General features: G+C 42.7%; 1 long non-coding RNA gene across 1 annotated transcript; it reads right to left on the bottom strand.

The window, feature by feature from the left end:
• Positions 1-13,127: 13,127 nt before the first annotated feature.
• On the bottom strand, positions 13,128-15,806 carry LOC113945728. Its single transcript, XR_003527182.1, has 3 exons — positions 15,730-15,806; positions 13,697-13,719; positions 13,128-13,240 (listed from the first exon to the last, which is right to left on the bottom strand). It is a non-coding gene; the product is annotated as an uncharacterized LOC113945728 (long non-coding RNA).
• Between the last annotated feature and the right edge of the window lie 406 nt (positions 15,807-16,212).

Raw genomic sequence — 16,212 nt, 5'->3', positions numbered from 1 at the left:
GTGCTAAATCAGCCAAGTATGTAGTCAAGACAAATGCTGGCTTTCCAGAGCCTCCGCTGAAGATATCCAAAGCTTGACAAAGTGGGCATGACTCCATGGATCTCGTGAGCTACTGCCTGACTACACAGGAATTTATAGTTATGTGGTTGCTACAGCTTTAGCTGAAGAAGAGACATGCTTAACTCGTTTTCCAATGAAATCTTAATTGGACTATGCAGAAGCCAAGAAAAGAAAACCATTTTCAGCTGGAGTCTCCCAAATGTATTCTGCAATCAGTCAGGACAGAAGAGAGAAACCTAATCCTAAGTCACAGTCTTTGTGACAAAGGTTAGGAATGGCAGTGAATGACACAAAGCAAAATCTTATCTCGAATGCAGTGTCTCAAACACCTGTCCTGCATTCAGAGAAGTCTGATCTGTGATTTCATGTTGATGTTTGTGAGTGTGACAATGAAACTTGAAAAATTGCTATGAGGAAACTGTAAAGGAAAAGGTATCAATCAACAGCAGAATGAAACCACTTCATGTTCTTCCTTAATGTGTTAAATAATGTCTGAATAGAGCAAAAATATGTAACAGCTGAATGAAATATTAGACTGTACAGAAACAAATGGCAGTGCTAAAATTATCAGCTTTTCATGCATGGAGAAGTAATGCTAGTTCTATATGGACTTAGCCATCACAACTTTCCATCCAGTCCAGCTTTTGAAACAATTAATCTCATGGAAGCCAGAGCAGGAAATCCTGCTGAGGAACCAAACGTTTTAAAAACAGTACTTTGATGAAAGATCCAAGAGCAGTGAAAGCAAATACACCTGACTTTCTGGGCTACAGTCAGCAAAAGCCCCCATTAGTTGCAGTGACAGATGTGAGTATCTCTGTTCTCCTGAACCAAGTCTCTTTTGCCAACTTTAAATCATATTAAGTGATATTTAGTAAATATCATATTAACTAAGTAAGGGAGAAAAAAAGTTTTCTTTTACTAGTTTCAGATATCTGGTTTTCTCCTTATCCAAAAAAACCCTTCCACCCACCTACCCTCAAGAATATTGGCTGTAAAATCAATCATCAATCTGAAGAAACCTGAAGAAACTCATCTAGCACAAACATGTCCCAGGACATTGGTGTCTATACCCTCTCCAGATACAGAAGGTGCCATTTCTAACAGTACAGGACTTGGTACTAAATCAGCATCTGAATAACCCCACTTCCCAGAACGCCAACAGACACCTGAACAGAGGCAGGTGCCAGAATGGTTCTCTGAGACAAGAGTGAACTTGTCCAGGGAAGATATTGAGAAAGCAGGAAAGGCAATGTCATCTCCCAATTATAGTGGCTGGTTCCAGAGGGGTTGTAATAACTGGGTAACATTCAGAATGTCCAGACTCATACAATCAACTAAAATCAGCCCATTTGTTGAGTTCAGAGAGGGTAAAAAGGTACATCCTGGGACAGATTTTCAAGGATCAGCTTTGCCACACAGAGGGGAAACAGATGTGAAACCCCTAGTGTTTTCAATTAAGAGAGGTAGAAAGGGGACACAGCAAGCTGTCCAGCTTGAATGGCATTGAGGACAGAAGCAGGGAAAGCAAGTTATGCAGGAGACAGACTGTAACAGGAGGCGATGAAATGGGCTGTGATTTTACCATTTGTTTCATACAGGCTCTCAGGGCAGCCCTGCCTGACACCAGAAAGCACATCCAAGACATGACAAGCTTCAAGTTCAACGTATGTGGGTGGTAGAATTTCTTTTACAAAAGGGATAAAAACCTCCACCATAACCCAGAAAGTAGTAAGAACAACATTCAATAATACATCTCCTTAATCTTGGTCAAAGAACAGCTGAAACATTTTCCTGAAATCTAAAGGAAATTAATCAGCATGAAGCAGACACTCTGTTTAGAAAGTTTCAACCCAAATAGTTGCAATTTGGCAAACCTATAAGCAGCTGAAATGAATTATTGGTTCTGGAATTGCTGGTCCATTTTAGCAATAGGTGGTATACCTGCATCACTTGCCATATGCACAAAATCCAGTATTGTGATGACAAAAACAGAAATGAAGGCTGATGATGTTAATCACTAAAACCTAAAGCATTGTAAGGAAATCAGGGAAAGCAGGTTTTTCCTTGGAGTTAAGAGGTGGTAATTTCACCCTCTCTTGCAGGGGAAACACTTGTTGCTGAATTTAAATTTTCACAGATCAAAAAAAAAAAGCCCTCCAGGTGGTTTCTAATCCATACAGTTAACCAAGTCTGTGAATTTTGAGACCCCCTCAGATAGGCAGCATCTTATTTTCGGAGCCTTTTTGAAAAGCCTAATAAAGATTAAATGAGCAGCATTTTTATTATCCATTCCAACACAGGGGCCAGGAGTGGAAACAACAGGGGACAGCACTGGGTCAGTAGGCAGGTGCTGTATCTTCTCTACATTAGAAGCTCAAGGATGAAAGGGTAGGTGTAATTTGTTTATGACATATACAGAGCTGTGTAGGGGACTGAGTTTGGAGAAGGAGGTGGTGGTGAGCATCGGTGTGCAGGAGGAGCACACAGTGAATGCACCAGCCTACAACTTGGATTGACAGTTACATAAAAAGAGATTAGTATGATGACAGCATCCTGGGTTTTGAATTTAAATTCTTCAACCAGATTCTAGGGGAGTATTATAGCTATTACCTAAGCAAGACAGGTGAATTGTCAAAGTAATTTCAAACACAAAGAACCCCGAAAACTCACTGAGATGGATGTTTGCTGGGTGATACCCTCTGGGATCAGACTTTATCAAAGCACATCAAAAAGATGTGCAAAACTCCCAACTATCTCATCAAGCAGTCCCCAAAGTCACACCCAATGACAAGCTCTGTTCCCAGTTTACCATACCGCACAAGTCCTGAGTAAAACCCATGGGAATCAGCTGGGAATGCAGAGCTCTGCTCACACACTCTGCAGAACTTCCTGAAGCTGGCACAGGCAGGAGAAAAGCCCACTGGCCATGAGGTGTCAGCATTTTCCCCCAAAACTTCTGCTTCAGGAAGGGGTTGCTCAAGTCTTCATGGCAAGCTGCAACATGGTTTTAGTGATGCCGCTATAAAAATACTTGATTCAGAGGAGACTACATTGCCAAACTGGTTAATGCAATGAGGAACATGACACATTCATAGCTCTTCATGGTAAAAAGCATGCAGCCAAGTGTACAGTGAATCTTGAAAGCTTTGTAGAAGCCCCATAAATGTTTCTGTGTGCTAATGTGGTGAGAAGTATGCCCTACTAGTAGCCACTGGTAGGCTCTTTAACCAATTATACCTTCACTACCATTTTATATCACCTGTTTGGCTCTTTTAACAAGGACTTCCAATCTACACTACCCTCTTCCAAACATCAAGGGTATATCTCCAGATCAACTGAACATGGACAAAGTAGAAAGTAAACAGAGCCATTACCAGAAAGGAATGAGACAGACTTCTCCTGGAGGCATGTTCTTACAATCGTCACATCAAGATGAACTGACTTGGCTGTGATGGAAGAACAAGTCAGTGGCAGAGGGAAACAGGTGACTTGATTCCTAGTAGTTTGCTCCAAAACGTTAATCCTTCCTGATGTCCATCTAGAGAAGTTTCTCTGACGGACATCCATGTTTGTTATCCTGGTAGTTTCCCTCTCCTACCTCTGGGAAAGCAGGTGGTGCAGAGAGCCATGGGCTTAGTGCTGAAGGTCAGTCTGAGGAAGAGCAGGTATCACTTTTTGAGGCTGTTAAGTGTTGTCAGGTGATCCCTGCCTGTCCTGCACCCTGCTAAGGCACCAGCAGCAACATGCTGCAGGAAGACAAATGGTTTCAAACATGTGCTACAAAAAGCCCCTCCATGTTACAACAGAGGATCTCTCCAAAATAATATTAATGTGGAAAGCCCCATGCCACAAACTGGAATGCTGCCATCAAAAGCAGCTGGCTCTTGGCTTGAACACCCAACCCATGTGAGAATCAGGAACCTGGAGGGGTTTTCTGGCTGTTTTGATGACCTTTAACTACTAATCCAATGTGAGTTTTTTGTTCCTTTCAAGTGTTTTACTTACACATTCAGAGTGTAAGTTCACTTGCAGTTCACTTCCAGAGTAAAGGGTAAACCTGTCACTTTGCTCCAATTCGCCCTGGGAAAAGTTACATTATCAGTGCAGCCAAACATGAGCATGGGGGCATAGCCTGGGTTTTTATCATTTCAGCAAGTTCTCTCTTGTGCACACCCACAAGAGGGGGGACGTTCCTCCAGAGGTCATTAATCCATGGGTTACAGAGCTTGTGACTGCCAGCCACATTGGGTAGACTGCCTTGGCTCTTGCAGAGCCCTTCCCTTTGGCTTTTGACCTCTCTGAACATTTACACAGTCTAAATATTTCTAGTATTTATTTCCCAATGCTCTCTTGGATCTTTGGAAGTGTGCACTGTCCTCGTTTGGGTCATCTCACTGGTGCTACTGCAGAGGAATTGTTGGCTCCTTGGCAGACACAAAGTACTCAGATCCTCCATTCCAGCTTGAGCAACCCTTTGGGGCAGCCCATAGTTTCTCAAACATATCTGTTATTCAAGCTTGCATTACACAAAAGCAACCATCTCTTGGCTTGTACTGAACATCCCTCTGAGCATCATGGACCTGAGGGGGTTTTCTGGCTGTTCTGCTGACCTGCAAAGGAGCCTGGAGGGAATGAGGAGTCCTTCTGCAGCACAGTGCACAGATGGGAAAGGATGAAGGACTGCCTGGAGCAGCCAAGTAGGCTGCAGTTGCTCTCCCCACGATGTTTTCAGAAGACAGGATGTTTCGCTCTGAAGGAAAAGGACAGAGAATTGCAGAGAAATCAGGTATCTGGTTGAACTTACACAGATGCACAGGCTGTGTATGTTACATCTCAAGATGTAAGAGTAACACTGATCTCCATGTCCCTGAGGGGAAGGGAAAACATTCAGCCTTCTACTGAATTCTCCTTATTTGCACATTTATTTTATTTATTGAGGGTCTCTCACAGCTCAGGAATATACAGAAGTGTTCATTTAATTTACTGTCAAGTGCCACACTGTGGTATGTAGTGTTTCATGCACAGGCAGGATTAAAAGGTTTCACTGAACTGAAAAGCTGAGTTGCATTTGATCACCTTCAAAGGGACCAAACTCAAGAGAATGGGAGGAAAATAATTTTCCATAGGTTGAAAGGCGATGGAAGTTAATGATCCCTCATGGTTAACTTACAGCCCCTTGTTCATTGCGGGTGTTAATGTTAAGTCAGCTTCACTGATGCCAACTTATCTCCTGCAAGACACCTTTAGCTACTAATCCAATGTTTTTTGTTCCTCTCAAGTTCTTTGACTTACACATTCAGAGTGTAAGTTCATTTCCAGTTCACTTCCAGAGTAAAGGGTAAACCTGTCACTTTGCTCCAATTTGCCCCGGGAAAAATTATATTATCACTGCAGGCAAACATGAGCATGGGGGCATAGCCCGGGTTTTTATCATTGTGCACACCCACAGTTCAATCCAAATAAGCTCTCACAGGGGTTTAGTTCTCCATTGCAGCACACAGGCTAGTCTGCTTAGATTGTATTTGGATATTGAAATGAAGTGTGGCTGAGAAACTGGCTCAATTTCAGCAAATGAGGCATTTCTGCCTGGGGAGCTCACCTGCACCATGCGAAATGAAGCATCTTGCAGAGGTGCATGAACTTTTACCTACAATGGGAACACTCTAACCCCAAAAGCTACACTTTCCCAAGGATGCCCACTGCAGCAGGGGGCCAACCCCAGTGCAGGTCAAGACCAGGCTATTCAACTGGAGTGTTTGTATCCGAACCTGCTCAGAATGCTGCTAAGGACAGAGAGAATAATGCCATTTCCAGTCCAAAGGCAGCCTCTATCTGCAGAGAAGTTCTGCTGCTCTTTCAAGAGCAGCCAAGAGCAGAGTGTGCTCTGCAAACCCCCATCCGCCCACAAACAGCAGGAGCCTCTCCCTCCAACTGTCTGAGTGCATCCAGGGGGACCGAGCCCCCAGCAGCTGTGCTGATGCCACACTGAGCTGCCAGATCTGCTCAGATCCACAAAGGCACCACGTGCTCCCAAAAACATCCCCTGCACGTGCCTGTAATTTTGTCTAAATTCACCTTTGAACCTCGTGGGCTTTGCAGACTCCCCCTTCTCACCCCTCTACAGTGTAATGCAGACAAACCCCTCTTCACTGCATTTGAGGGAAGGACTAGATAAATAAAAGCTGTAGCAGAGAGGAGCACACTTCCCTCGCTGTGCATGGGGAGCATCAGCTGGAAAGAAACCAAGTGACTACTGAGCCCTGGAAGAACAAAACAGCAACTGGTTTTCCTGAAGAAATACAAATTGAGGCTGAAAGAGATTTGAATTAAATGAAAATCCAAAGAGGACCAACACAGCTACTGCAAAGCACCCAGCCCTCGGGAGGAAGAGCATTTATCCCCAGCAGTGCTGCTCTGCTGGGAGCCTCTCCAGCCACTCCCTTGTCAGTGCCACGGATATAACAAATTCCCATAAATGTTCTCCGTGACTTGTGCTGGCCCATCGATCACAGCTAGCTGAGAGGAACCACATCTGAGGGTGTAGGGCTGAAATCAGTCAACAGTAAATCATGCACTGGGGGGACATTCCTCTGGAGGTCATTAATCCATGGGTTACAGAGCCTGTGATTGCCAGACACATTGGGTGGACTGGTCTGGCTCTTATGCAGTGCATCCTGTTGGCTTTTGACCTGACTGTACATTTACATAACATAAATATTTCTAGAATTTATTTCCCAATGCTCTCTTGGATCTTTGGAAGTGTGCACTGTCCATGTTTGGGTCATCTTCTCGTTGCTGCCGCTGCAGAGGAAGTGTTGGTTCCTTGGCAGAAAACAACGTGGTAACCCAGATCCTCCATTCCAGCTTGAGCAATCCTTGTGGGCACCCCACTTTCCCAAGTGTATCCATTACTCCAGCTGACCTTACACTGTATGCTAGTATTTTGCTTTTTGTCTTTTCCCTCCCTCTCTGTAGTTGTTACAAGCAGTCACTGACAGCCTTTGGGCTGTGATTGACGGTGTTTGACAGCGTAAGACTGCAAGACCTTTCGGTTCTAACCCCTATAAGTGGGGCAATGGTACAGCTCTGAAGTAAAAAAGGTTGTTCTTTTTTTCTTTTTCTTCTTGAGAACATCAAATCTTCTGGATCAGACAGGCCTTGCTCAGGGCAGTGTTCCTAGAAAAAAAGATTGGTTTAGCTTTAACCTCAAACTGCACCCTGAGCAGTAACGGGCCGTGGGTGCAGATGGATATAAATTCCTCCGGCTAAGTTTTGAGCTGTCCAGATGCAGGCAGGCTCCAGGCCAAAATCTGTTGTGCTGCATGAGTGTGGCACTGAGCCCGGCACGGCGGGTCAGAGCCCTCCACACTCAATACTTTTTGTTTTTTTTTTTTAATTTGACTCTCTTGCAATTTCACTCACAAACACTTGGCTGCCAAGTGAATTGTGATTTACAGTGAACTACTTGCAACACCATCCATTCAGGGGAAACCCCTCCAAAAAAAAAAAAAATTTACAGGGTTGCTTGAAGCATGCGCCACGTGAACCCAGCTGTGGAGGAGGCGGCTCACTCCTTTGTCACCGTGCCTGGATGCCAGGGATGAACAAGGCAGCTGAGAAACTCCAAACGCTGTGTGAAGCAGGGTTTCATTAAAATAAAATACACCAAGCGGGTTGCGTGTATTGATTTGTAATTCTCACCAGTGGTTGCTTTCATAAAGTAATTGCAGATGCTTGCTCTTGTCGCCTGCAAAGAGAGCAGTCAAAATCTTTGTCTTGCTTAACAGCCTCTGCATCAAAGACCTCGTGAGAGGCTTGGACACTTTAAAAGGATCGGCAATTATCTGTGGTGCTGGCTTTGCATTTACTTTCCTTGCATATTCATGCCAGTGATATTTTAGCATGCACATAACAGGAGGAAGCAAAGACTGACAGTGGGGGATCCAGCTGAAGTGAAGCAGATGTCTTTTAAATTCAGAACACATACAGCACAGTAACACTGAGTGATCGAACACAAACTAGAAGTGAAATCAGAAAAAACAGATTTTTATACTTGAAACCGAGCACTGTAGAAAGAACAAAGAGTCTGAGCGGTGCAAAACAAACTTATATTAAAAAATTCTTCACTCTGAGAACCCTACTGCATTGCCAAGGACAGGTAAGGAATTTCAATAAACTTAGTTTTATGTTGACTGTGTCCCTTTAATTATTACTTTTTGGCACAGCACACAGGACACCTCCAGGCCAAAACACAAGTGATGTTGAAAGTACAACTGTTCCTTCCCTTTGGGAATGAAAGTTTTCTGACTGTTATATAAACATATTTGGATCTATTTTTTAGAGATTCCTCCCATTAGCAATTATATTATTAGCAGTGAGTCAGAGAGCTTTTTGCTGATGTTTTAAAATACTTAACTTAGGGTCAGAACCTACTAAACTTCACCAAGCAAGCAGACCTGGTGTGAAACAGCCTTATTCTCTCCGGTGGGATTGCTCTAATGAGCAAGGGTTGGCAGCATGTGATCTTAGATTGTGAACTATATAGAGCCACTTCCTTTTAATTGCAAGGCACTGGGCACATCCAGGCAAGAGCAAAACGTAAGGAAAAAAGAGCAAGTTAGAGAAACAGGAGATAATTATAAAATGAAAAAGAACCAAGGGTGGAGGGTTTCTCTTTTTCCTGGTTAATCTGGGAAACTTATTCAACTGAGGCAGCAACCAGTGGTCATTAGAGGAGTGCTGTGACACACAGGCAGTAAAAAAAGCTCAAATCCAGGCTTTTACAATAATCACAGACCTGAAGGCAGACATGCAGTTTCTCTCGGATCAGCCTTCTTCTAAAAGCAGACCTGAAATGTAACCCACATGCCTGAGGCTATCTTTGGTGCAGAAGCCCTTCTGGATAAACCAATGTGATGAGTTCCTTGGCAGTGGAGCAGAGTTACTTATAGTTTTGATTTGGCTTTTGCACAGCACAGATGAGGCTGTGGGGAAAGGCCAGCAGGCTGGGGAGGCTCAGCTGCTTTGTTTTGCTGTTACTCACTTAGGATTTTATGAAATTTTAATCCATACAGATTAGACAACTGCCTCTCCTCCCACAGTTTAATTTCACTTGGGTTTCAGAGAAAGCCGAAAAAATGGAAATAAAGCTAAGCTTAAAGCATAGCTTCTGTTTTGGGCATGTGTCCACTGGCTTAAATCACGTAAAAAGGGTCGGCTTCCCCTAGTTTGGAGAACATTTCAAAATACAGCTCACACTTTTCTCAAAAACCTTTTGATTTCCCAGGCCATTTGAATGGTCAGGGGCTGGCTGCTGGTTATGAGGCAGAACCACATGGGGTTTACACAGTTTTGCTTTTTGCTGGGGTACGTTTCTAGCAGAGCTTTTTCCTGCCAAAACCACAAAGGATGAGGCAAAGAGGAAAAATCTCCAAGGCTGTCAGTGAAACGACTCTTGAATAAGGTGACACAAGCCTCGCACACAGAAGATTAAGCCTAATCTCTGAAAAGGGACAGCAGAAAGGCTGGTAGGCTTCAAAATGAGCTACAACAGCTGTGTTTTGGTTGGCCAACAACTGCTCCTGCGTTGGCTGCGGCTGGCTCAGCTCATGTGAACAAGTCAGATTATGAAAATACAGCGTTCAGCAATCCCATCCTCGGAGCACTTGACAGTGCTGCCTTCTCCTTTGTATGTCACTGCTTTGGATGTGGTAACAAAGCAAAGCGGAGCGATAATGCGACGTGACAACAGTCGGTGATAATCGCGTGGTTCTGTCTGTGGTTCAAAGCAAAAGATACCATTTACTGGCTTAAAGCTTGTCTTTTTGTTTCAAAAGTACCTTCTGCTAGGGAAATGCATGCCCTTCTCTTTGTCTAGTTTAACTGCTGGGTTTAATTGGCCTTATTTTAGAGCATAATAGATAAATCAGCAAGACACGGCAGAATTCAGAATAAATCAAGCTAAAAAGCTTTTCATGACTTACTAGTCACCACAAAAGGAGAGAAACTGCCCATTTTCCACAGTAATAAGCTATGCTACCAACCTGAGGAGTAGTTTAAAATAATTAACAATACCAAAAAAGAAAGGGTGTGTATATGAGTGGTTCAGCAGAGCCACTCCACCCAGTACAATGGGAAAAAATTAGCTGGGTGGACCTGCATTCCCGTGGCAGCTCAGAATGTCTTGTCTTTATATTTATGTGCCTGGAGATACACATTTCTTGCACATGATCACAAGCATTGAGGTAAAATAAGATCTTGAAAAGCAAAGCAAGATAAAACAACACACTCAAGGAAAAAAATGGAAATATTTTTTACAGCAAGATAAAGAGCAACTCACTGTGTTTTCAAGAGTGCTGCCTTCCTCCTTTGCAGTAATTATATCATTTATTAGGTGATGTTTCCTGTATGATATTTAGAATTATTGTGGGAGGATGTGATAACATCCAGGTTTATTAGATAACTTTGGGAACATTGCTGTGGGAGACTAAAAGAGAAAAGAATGAAAGAAGTAAATTGTCTAAGAAAGATCAAGTGCTCTGTTTGAATGCAAAAGGCACCACACACTTAATGGAAATGGGAAATAACTGTGCAGTGCCCTTTTTCCTGCAGATGTAGGATGTCTGATATTCAGCTCTAACCTGGTATCTAGGACATCTCCCATACTGACAATAATCAGGAAAAAAAGGGATACAAGTCCTGCCAGTTCCTTCTGGGAAGGAAGGAGATCAAAGGAGAAACACGTGCAGAAAGGCCAGGAGATCTGGAACAGGAGAAGACTGGAAGGAACTCGGGGGACAAAAAAGCTCATACTATACACCCAAAAAAGCCCACAGTGCCCTTAAGCTGTTCTTTTCATGGAGGAATTGCTCAAAAGGATTTTCCTTCCCATTGAAGGATTTCTGTATGACTCTACTCTGGGGCCTGGACATCTGAGGTTGATCAACAACCCTGCTGTTGATGGCAGCCTGGGGACCGCAGAGCTCTGTGCCACCACTTTGGTACAGGAGCTTGAGGCTAAGGTCAGCCAAAAAAGTTGGCTGGGCTCTGCATAGGTTCAGACAATGTATTGTACCTTATTAGAGTTCTGTTAGTCCAGGTCTGGTCACCATTACCTCTTTGTTGATAATTTTGTTTCCTCAGGAAAGTCTGAGAATGAAAGGCAACATCATTCATTTCACCTTCATGACAAAGATACTGAATTAATACTTATTTAAAAAAAGAAAAGCCAATTGAAATGTAGTTATTGTTTGGAAAACAAAAAGAATTATATCAGTTGTACAGAAAGAAATTCAAAGTATTCAATTTTTTTTTTTGGAGCCAAATCAACTTGATTTCCTCTCCCTCAATAGGATGTCCCTTTGGTATTTGATGTATTTTCTGATTTTTGAAATACCAATTTTGTTGTTATTGTTAGTGAAAAAGATGTTAAGAATCCTCCCAGAATACACTCATGAATAAGTGTTGAATTCATTCATTTCCTTAAATCCGTCATCTTGGCTGTGTAATGTTACTTGAGGCAACACTACTGCAAGGTTGTGTGGGGCTCACTCCAGGTCTCTGCTCAGCTGGTACTCCTGTGCAGAGCTGAAAACATCACTGAAAACATCCATTGAATGTGGACACTGTTGACATTAGCTCCTAGCTGGGGAAAGGTTTAAGCTCCACATGAGAGGTCTGTGAATAGATGTCAAACTCTTCTGTCAAGGTGGGTTTTTCCATGGCAGCATCATGTCCTGCCCCAAAGAGCACCGCAGATAGAGCAAAAGAGAATAGCATCAAGCTCTGCTCTGCAGCAGCATTTTAAAGCTGAAGGCAATTCAGATTTGTTCATCTGGAGAGAAGAAATTGTTCTTTGGTTTTTGAGTGCTAGGTTTGTTCTGCACCGCTGCTAAGCTGAGGGTTTTGCCTTTTTTTCAAACTTTGTCATCTGAGGAAATCCATATCTAAAGTAAAACAAGCAAATTCATCTTACAAGGTGAGTGTAAATGGAAGCAGTCACTAAGGAGGCTCTGTCTTAATGCAGAATTTTATTTTTACCTTTTCTTCCATCTCCATTCACTGTTGGCATACAGCTACTCAGGCTTGCCATTTTCAGTGTCCCTTATTAACACTTTCTGCTGGAGTAATGCCATCTGCCTTATACCTGTGTTGTCTCCAACATCGGAGCTGCAGAGCAAAGGTGTTACTCCAGTAGTGCAGTTGTATAATCACAAACTCTTTCACTGTGGTGTGGAATGGTGGCTCTCTCTAAAACTGCAAGTGTAATTTGCTCTAAGATATTTTGATTTTCGGATGGAGAATTGCACATGTGGATCTGAAGTCTTCTGGAGCAATATTTCCATAGTAAAAATGAGACTGGTGGTGACAGTTTTCATTATGGTAAAGGAGATGAGTTCTTAAAACTTCTTTTGGCAAAATTAAACCCTTCTGCTTGGCCCACAAAAATATAATTTCTCTGACTCAAATGTAGATCTGATATTTTGCTATTCAATTAAATATCTCTGCCCTCTTAGAGAGTCTGCAGTTGTTACTCAATTTCCTAAACGTGGCACTCTGAGAGAGGGAGGGACTTGTTCACTGCTTTTTTTCACTGAGGCTGTATCTAGGATCTGCAAAAATTAACCTATAAGTGAGTCTTATGGTGCAGCTGCCTTGTATTTGCTGTGCCATCGCCCCTGTAAATACAATTTTTTCATAAAAACAAACCTATTAACATCCGTCAGTTCAGTCACTTCCATGACCTTGGCAGGTCAGTGTCCTTGATAACAACTTTCCTGTTTGTTTTAAGCTGGTTTCTCACATGCTGCTATAAGTGACCCCAAACAGCAGAACATGGGAACACATACATGCTAATCACTCAAAAAAGCCCACAAAGTTTCATTTTAGGTCAATCTGCCTCAACAGTATCCTTTGAAGAGACCTGACTTCGGTGGGTGGGTAGGGTGCACTGGACTCTGACCATAAGTGTCTTTCTGATTCACTTCCTTCACTATCCACTGCAGGGCACATTTCCCTGGGGAGTTTTCCCACAGTCAGGAGGTGATTCTACAAGTAGCAGCCTACATAGCACCATCTGACCTTACCATGCACAATGTTTAAACAGTGTTGAGCAACTGACTGTGTCAGAGATGCCAGAGCTTGAAGCAGTGTGGAGTTCCAGGGGAGACATCTCAAACTGGAGATACAGAAGGGATGAGGGATTAGTTACAAAATCGAGTGATTTGGAAACTTTACCCCTTTCTGATTTAGTACTGATTTAGTGAAGCACTTTTTTTCTGCACTGCAGTTGTAGCCAGCAGCACATACAGAATAAGGATTGAAATATTTTGAAGTGCTGTCACAGTGTGAATGATTTTCTTTAGAGCATAAAATCAGTCTGCAAAGTTATTTTCTGTCTGCAGTGACACAAGAAGAATTTGAATGTCATCATCTCTGGCCCTGGGCATACAGAAGAGTAGAACTGGCCTTAGCTGGATTCTCTTTCATTCAATCCTTCCAAGGAATATAAAATCCAAAAGAAACTCTAAATCTGGCTAGGTGTCTCATAAGAGGAACAGGATTTCTGCATAGCTGAAACAGCATGGCTTTGATAATTTAAAAACGCATGATTTAATAATTTCATTATGCATACCTTTTCTCAGCAGGTGCCACAGCCTAAAACAGACAGCGACAAGCATTAGATAAAACAACATGCTTTCTAGCTGGAGAGATTGGAATCAAAGAGCTTAATCTTGCAAGGTGCTGATATCCTCAGTGCCTTTAGACTTGGCTGCAAACAGCAGGTGTGCCATGCACAGCTGAATTGAGCCTTAGCAGAGTCCTTCGCTCAGAAGAAACATCCTGCGGGACTACTTTGATGTTTCCTTTCCTTAGTGCATATCTGCCCATGTCCCACTCTCCTCCCCTTTATCTGCACATGAATGGTGTGAGGAAGAGTTCTGCCAGAGTCCTCATATGCACTGTCAATTCATGCTGCTCCAACCGCCCCCACCTCCTCACCCATCCAACATCTGTCCAGGCTGTGAAATCATCGTGGAAGAGACACGGATCTCAGATCTGCCTCCCCAGATACCAAAGAGAAAAGAGATTGATTGTGCCAAGTAAAGTTTCTGCACAAAGGCAGGTTTTAGCTCTTTAGAGCATCACCCATTCCAGACAGAAAGCCACTACCCCCAGCACAGCCCAAGGACAGGTCCCTCGGATCCCCCAAAGGACATGGGACACACCAGCCAAACCTATCTGAAATCTCTGCAGGGGACACCCGGGGCATCCCAACCTATCAGTCCGCGCTAAATTGCTTTAAACTCTGTGGTTGAAGCCCCCAACAGGAAAGAGCAGGGACTACAAACTCAGCATCTTCACCACGACTCGGCAGGTAAGAGAACCAGAGCATGCAGCCCTCTCTCTGCTAGAAAGGAGGCTGAGAACACCGACCAGTTTCCTGCAGACCTAAACTGAATTAATCCAGTGACCCAAGGAGGCAAAGCTCAGTCCCAGGTCCTGAAATGTGGTCTCATGGCCAATTAAATGCTGTTCAAAGGGCAATAGAGCATCAGAGAGCGCTTTGATCTCAGAGATGCCAGCCAGATGTGTAATATCTACTCAGGTGTTTGCCAGGGATCAGTTTACAGTCCTTGCACATCAGACAGACAGGCTTCTTCCTGGGTTTGCTAACAGAAGCAGCAATTCTCACAAATCACAGAGAACAGAAATAATCCCTACCTTTTTAAACATCAAAAACTGTAAAGCTTCACAGCTGCACGGTTCTGAAATTGAATTGAATGACTTGACTTGCCAAAACCAGAGATCAGAGTTCTAGGTCTTTCATGCCCCAGCTGAAAGTATCAATAGCACTCAAAGAAGAGCACAGTGCTGCCTTTCAAATACCAAATGTGGCTTTAGAAGCATTATTTGGTCTTTACCTTCAAACACGGTAACCTCAATTCAAAATGAATGTGAAGTAAAGAAAACTGACTTTCAACACGAACATTTTATTATTTAAAGACTGCTTTTCTTTTTTTCTGAAGTTACATCTAAAACTAGCCAAGGAATCTGAATTTTGATTAGGTCTTGAATTTAAAATAAAAAGCATTTGAGTTCATCTTCAGGTGTCTAGGCAGTAATGTGAGTGTTTTCTCTGCAAGCAATGCAACAGTTCAAAAGCAATACCCGTGCAAGCACAAATCACACAGGGATCCAGGGAAAAAGGCTTTTGAGATGAAGTATTCAATTCCTAGAAATTACTTTTTCCACTGATCCATAAGAATCCCACGTCTGTTGACTTCTCCTCATGCTGTAGGACCTCATTGCTCAACCAGAATATCTTCCTGCTTAGCTACAAATCCCTTGGCTTCATATATTGTCCCAGCACCTGAAATACCTGAACAGCTCAATGTAAATCATGTATTTATCTTTCTAACATCCCTTTGAGTTCTGGCACTGTTACTACCTACCTTTTACAACAGCTAAAGGCAAGGTAGAGGGAATCTAAATAACTGGTCAACAACAGCTTTTTACTCATTGGTCACTGCATTATTCAATCAGGTTATTATAGAGAAACAAACTGTTATTAACTGCTGAATAACATTAAAACATACCAGCATTAAAACCAGAACTATTCTTCTTGAAAACACACAGAAGGAGATCAGTCATCATTTTACTTACCACAATATCTCCCTTGTCAGGATGAGCTGGAGAGCTCAGCCACTCTTAGGGGGGCATGTCCAGTCCTTCATCATCTGGGGAAAACACCTGTGGGGACTCTGACAGCAAAGACTAGATTCATACATATATATAAACCATACCTATATTTTTTATGATTTTATATATATAAATTCTCTCTATATATATAAACATGTATTTAGGTGTGTATGTGAAATGTAAAAATGTAAAATCCATAATTATCTTCAAAGCATAGCATCCTGAACCCCATGGAAACCTGTTGTTTTTGACAAATACTTTCTCTTTTTTGCCTTTTTATCACATCCCTCAACTGCAAAACCCAGAACCACTTTGTGTCACGGCAGAGAAAAGAAAAGAAGTGGGAAAACCAAAGCCAAGGCAATTAAAAGTTTTAGATCTGCCTCTGCTAATGTTACCAGCACTTTCTCAGTGATCACTGGTGACTGGTGTGTGTATTGCATCTAG

Source organism: Corapipo altera, unplaced genomic scaffold, assembly GCF_003945725.1.
Source record: "Corapipo altera isolate COAL_440 unplaced genomic scaffold, ASM394572v1 55, whole genome shotgun sequence".
NCBI lineage: Eukaryota > Metazoa > Chordata > Aves > Passeriformes > Pipridae > Corapipo > Corapipo altera.
The sequence above is the reverse complement of the archived record's forward strand: the minus strand, read 5'-3'. Positions and strand labels throughout refer to the sequence as shown.